This window comes from Syzygium oleosum, unplaced genomic scaffold (genome assembly GCF_021117445.2).
Source record: "Syzygium oleosum isolate NSW1041296 unplaced genomic scaffold, Sole_v2.1 Sole_v2.08, whole genome shotgun sequence".
Classification (NCBI taxonomy): domain Eukaryota; kingdom Viridiplantae; phylum Streptophyta; class Magnoliopsida; order Myrtales; family Myrtaceae; genus Syzygium; species Syzygium oleosum.
This window is the reverse complement of record NW_026607492.1, coordinates 2,764,346-2,769,898: the sequence shown is the minus strand read 5'-3', so window position 1 is coordinate 2,769,898 and position 5,553 is coordinate 2,764,346. Positions and strand designations below refer to the sequence as shown.

General features: G+C 41.4%; 1 pseudogene; it reads right to left on the bottom strand.

Moving 5' to 3' along the window:
• Positions 1-3,394: 3,394 nt before the first annotated feature.
• On the bottom strand, positions 3,395-5,553 carry LOC115688304 (AAA-ATPase At3g28580-like; annotated as a pseudogene).

Below are 5,553 nucleotides of genomic sequence, written 5' to 3'. Positions count from 1 at the left end.
CCTTCACCTATCCCAATCTCCTTATAATTTAATCTCTGTTAGCTCATTAACCAAAGAATTGAATTGTTCCGTAACCTTTTCGTCTTCTCATTGTTTCTTTCAGGATCTGAGGACTGGACAGATGATTGATGGGGGACATGAATCAAATGGTTTGTACTATCTTGACAAGAAGGTGTTAGTCGCTGCAGCTGTAAAGCATACATCTACCGCGATATATACGATGCATTGTCGTGCTGGTCACCCGCCACCGAATATACTTTGGCGTTTATTTCCTGTGTCTAAGTTTGTGAGTTCCTTTCAGTGTGAAACTTGTCAGTTTAGTAAACATCATATAGTTTCTTTTCCTTCCCGTATTCAAAGTCATGTGTCTAATCCATTTGAACTGGTTCACTTAGATGTTTGGGGTCCTTGTCGTGTGTCTGATGTTTCTGGATTCAGATATTTTGTTACATTCATGGATAATTTTTCCCGAATGACTTGGTTATTTTTAATAAAAGATCGTACGGAGATTTTTCATTTCTTTCGATTGTTCTATTTTGAAGTGTTGAATCAATATCATATCTCTGTCAAATATTTATGGTCAGATAATGCTAGAGAATATCTTGCTGCAACTTCTGGTTTCTAGCCATTTCTTGATTCTCATGGTATTATTCATCAGACTTCCTACTCATACACTCCACAGCAAAATGGAGTCGCTGAACGTAAAAATCGACATCTTCTTGATGTTGCTCGTTGCCTTATGTTTCAAATGCATCTACCTAAACATTTTTGGGGGCATACTGTTCTTACAGCATGTTATTTAATTAATAGGCTTCCAAATTCTATTCTCCAGGGGGAGACACCATTCTCTACTTTACATCCAAATCGTCCTCCCTTTTCTTTGCCTCTTCGAGTCTTTGGGTGTGTTTGTTTTGTACATTCTCTTACTCCAAATCTTGATAAACTGAATCCTCGTGCTGAAAAATGTGTCTTTGTGGGATACTCTCAGACTCAGAAGGGATATAAATGTTATAGCCTTACTCGTCGTCGTATGTTTGTGTCCGCTGATGTGACGTTCTTTGAGGACCAGCCATATTTTACTTCTCCTGCGGTTTCCACAGAGTCTGGTGGTGGTGATGGTTGTGTCATACCAACGATTCCACCTCTTCACTTTCTCCAGCTACATCTACAGGATTTTAGTTTGCTGACCGCACCTATCATCGGCGCAGTGCAGTCCCTCCTATGACAGCATAGTCTTTACCAGCACCTGATTCATTTGTTTCCCCATCGGTTACGGTACTAGCCTCTGATCCCGATCTTCCTATTGCTTCTCGTAAAGGTACACACTCTTGTGTTAATCGTCCCGTCGATCGTTATGCCCCTTATTATGGTCTTACTGATTGTATTCGCACACATCATCCTATTTCCAATTTTCTATCCTATAATCATTTATCTCCCTCTTTCTTTGCCTTTGTCTCGTCGTTGTCCTCTATTTCTGTGCTTAGCAGTGTTGCTGAAGCTCTTGCTCATCCGGGATGGCATCGTTCAATGGAGGATGAAATGAAGGCACTAATTGACAATCGAACTTGGCAGCTTACTCCATTACCTACTGGTAAGAAATCTGTTGGTTGTCGTTGGGTATTTACTATTAAGGTTCACCCGGATGGCACTCTTAATCGGTTGAAGGCATGGTTAGTTGCGAAGGGGTATACTTAAACTTATGGTGTTGACTATGATGACACTTTCTCTCCGGTGGCCAAAATTCCATCAGTTCGTGTATTTATCTCATTGGCTGCACGATTTGGCTAGCTATTACATCAGCTGGATGTGAAAAATGCTTTTTTACATGGTGATCTGGCTGAGGAGGTCTACATGGAGCAACCACCTGGGTTTGTTGCTTCGGGGGAGAATGTGGTGTGTCGTTTATACAAAGCTTTATATGGACTTAAACAATCTCCTCGTGCTTGGTTTGGTAAATTTAGTGATGCAATTATCAAATTTGGATTAAAGCGGTGTAAGGTAGATCATTCAGTTTTTAGCTCTATCTCTTCAGCTGGTTGTATCCTTCTAGTTATATATGTGGATGACATAATCATTACTGGCAGTGATTCAGATGGTATTCAAAAGCTTAAGCAATTTCTGCATACAAAATTCAGTACTAAAGATATGGGACGTCTTCGATATTTTGTTGGTATTGAAGTAGCCTACTCACATGCTGGTATCAATTTATCGCAATGAAAGTATGTACTGGACATTCTTAGTGAGATTGGATATCTTGGAGCAAAACCAGTCGATACCCCTATGGAACCTAATGTAAAACCCGATGCAGAACATGGAGAATTATTGCATGATACAGCGAATTATCAGAGATTAGTGGGTAAGTTGAACTATCTTATCGTCACGAGACCTGATATATCATTTGCTGTTAGTGTAGTAAGCCAGTTCATGAATTCTCCTCGTACTACTTATTGGGATGCCGTACTTTGAATTGTCAAATATTTGAAGGAAACACCGGGCAAAGGATTACTATTTAAGAATTATGGTCATCTAAACACTACAGGATTCTCTGATGCTGATTGGACTGGATGTCCTATAGATAGAAGATCTACTTCAGGATACTGTGTGTTTCTTGGAGGTAATTTAGTTGCGTGGAAGAGCAAGAAACAACATGTAGTTTCCCGATCAAGCGCTGATGCTGAATATCGAGCTGTGGCACAAGTGACGGGTGAATTAATATGGTTAAGGATGTTATTGTCAGAGATTGGAATGTCACTATCAAATCCATCGGTATTATATTGTGATAATCAATCTGCTATTCATATTGCATCTAATCCTATCTTCCATGAGCGAATGAAGCACATTGAGGTCGATTGTCATTTTGTGCGAGAAAAAGTTCAGAAAAGAGAGATTATTCTTCAATACACGAAGACGGAGGATCAATTCGCAGACATCTTTACTAAATCTCTACGGGGAAATAAAGTGAATTTCTTACGTAACAAGTTGGGATTGTTCGATATCTACATCCCAACTTGAGGGGGAGTGTTGGAAAGTATAAGGGTAGAATAGTAAATTGTTCTAGTAGGGTTGAGCATATATATATATAACCCTTTTCTAATTGAACATGCAGAACATTATTATCTCTTCAACAATCATCATCAAGGAGTGTTCTATTTTCAAGTGAAAAAAGACGATTTGATGCAGATGAAACATATAGACTAAGAACATGAGGCCAAACCAAAATTTGGTCCGAGGACCATGTAGTCTGAGGAAATCGAACGACTCACGGTTGTTTAGCCGAACTTCTGACAGCAAAAAAATAAATAAATAGATAGAAGCAGCAAAGATAGTCTATGATCTGCAATGTTTAAAAGGAATGAACTAATTTTAAAGTAACAACAGGGTAGAAAACGTCATCTGGACTAAAGAAAATATATAACAACACAACAGCGAGCATGTAATCCAATTTGTTAACTGATTCCAATTTGATCCCATCTGAGTTGGATAGCCATTCCATTGTCTTTCACTGCTTCAGTATCCATTCCGCCTCCGATGAAACCGCTTAATTTTCCTTCTTTAGCAGAAGTTCCACCTTCTTTTTAGTTTCTCTCCACCACTTCAACCTCTTCTCAAGCTTTTCCCTTTTTGCCTTCAGTCGTGCTGCTTCCTCGGCTTTCTTCTTCGCTGCTTCGAGCACTTGTATCAAGTTCCTCAAGCAAGCCTCCACATCTTTGTTGTCGGCCTAAGGCATCAAGTTTTCAGCGACATCAGCGGGAGCCATATCGGTCTCACTGAACAACTGGCTAATTGCTTCGAACAATGGATGGTGATCGATATTCAGATAATTTTTTGCAAGGACCCTGAATGCTTTGAGGCAACAATACAACATCTCAATGTGTTTATCCATCCTTCCTCTCCGTATAAGAGCAGGGTTGAGCTTGTCGACGTGATTAGTTGTAAATACTATGACTCTTTCCCCATCACAAGCAGACCAAATTCCATCAATGAAGTTAAGAAGACCAGACAAAGTGACCTTGCTACTCTTCTTCTCTGTTCTGGTCGTCTTCTTTATAGGATCAACGTCCTCCTCGTTATTCTCCTCCTCTGCCTGCTTCCTCTGGCCCGCGAGATCGAGTGAGCAATCGATGTCCTCGATCAAAATGATAGACTTGCTTGAGGTCTTGATTAGAAGCCTCCTCAGTTCTGTGTTTTCTTTAACCGCCGTGAGCTCTCGATCGTACACGTTGTAGTTCAAGAAATTAGCCATCGCAGCAATCATGGTAGACTTACCGGTCCCAGGGGGACCATAAAGCAAATACCCGCACTTCCAAGCCTTGCCAATCTTAGCGTTGTACTCTTTCCTCTGGGTGAATTTCGTGAGGTCATTCATTATTTCCGTCTCCTTGTCTGGGTGCATAGCCAAGGACTCAAACGTCGCGGGGTGCTTCAAAACTGCATGGATCCACATGGAGTCTTGCGGGTCGTTCGTGTAGAGCTTCAGCTACTGGTTTCTACTGGTGATCGCCTTTCCTTCGGTCAGTACGTGGTTGATGTAAGATTGAGTGATTAATTTCCTGTGGCGCCAATGGAACTTGAGCGTGTTGTACCTCGGGTTCTGTGTCAAGGGATAAAACGACAACGTCGTGCTCACAGGGACGATTTTGTTTGAGGACCACGTGATCTTAACGCCGTTGTATTTGTCGGTGACCTCCTCGTAGTCATCCATGCTCAGGATGAGGGGCCGGTTGTCTTTGACAGAATCTGCTTTGAGCTTCTTGGCCCGGGAAGTGGCATACTCGGTGAGGTAGTTTTGAATGGCGGTGAAGGCCTCGCTGCGCTTCATATATTTGCCTGTGAACTCGTGGAATGTGATCTCAACATAGGGATGGAAGAAGCTCAACCATTTCTGGAAATGTCGTTCCAAGAGGTGACGGAGTATGGAAGGGAAGTATTGCTGGAGCATTGCCTGTAGGAGCACGAGCCCACCGATCGCGGATCCACACTGGGCAAACATCTTGCGTCTATGAAGCTTGAATCTGTGAGTTAGGAGATAGACGGGGACAAGCCCAATTTTCTTTAGTATCAAGTAATAATTAGCAGCACCGAGTAGTTTCTATCTGTTTGTGATGCATATGAGATCAATGAATTAGTTGAATCATTGTTGGAGATAGGAAAAGGGAAGCTATCTGGAGATAGCATATATGCAAATCCTCTGCAGATGGAAGGTCACAAAAATTGCCGGCACTAATCATTGCACAGAGAATTTTTCTAAACACATGCTTTGATTCAGTTTGAACAGTACATTTACGTTCATTCTAGCTAACATTAGTGTTCAGGTTCTGAGATGAACTTTGATGTATCCACTATGACAGATTAGAGAAAAACTAGATCGTAATCATATTTTCATACCTCTGATACACACGCAAAGCTCTCGCACCGAAATGCACCGCGTTTGTCCTACGGTCCTTCAATTCCAAATACGACGATCAAGAAGTCGGAGTTTGCATGCTTGAAGAAGAGAGGACAACACTGACTGGAAATTGTGTACGGACTCGAAGAACTGAGAGCAATGTTGAG